The sequence below is a fragment of the Trypanosoma equiperdum genome (assembly GCF_001457755.1).
Source record: "Trypanosoma equiperdum strain OVI genome assembly, contig: ctg_281, whole genome shotgun sequence".
Lineage (NCBI taxonomy): Eukaryota > Euglenozoa > Kinetoplastea > Trypanosomatida > Trypanosomatidae > Trypanosoma > Trypanosoma equiperdum.
Window position 1 is genome coordinate 8369 of NW_027124178.1, and position 272 is coordinate 8640.

Consider the following 272-nt stretch of genomic DNA (forward strand, 5'->3'; position numbering starts at 1 on the left):
CCCTCTTACTTTCCTTCATCAATATTTCTCATTCACCTTTGCGTTCTATCTCATACTCGCTTACTCCCATTGCATCATTTTTCATATAGTATTCTTAGAATTGTTTTAAGCGCTTCTATTTTTGGTTTCCAGTTGTTCCATACAACTACTCTTATTATATTCGTATATACACAGTCACAACATACTCCTATCATTATCATTATCCTTACTATGATACGCATAACGAGTATCAATAAAATAAACAAAATAAAAATAGCACTCATTTTTTAATA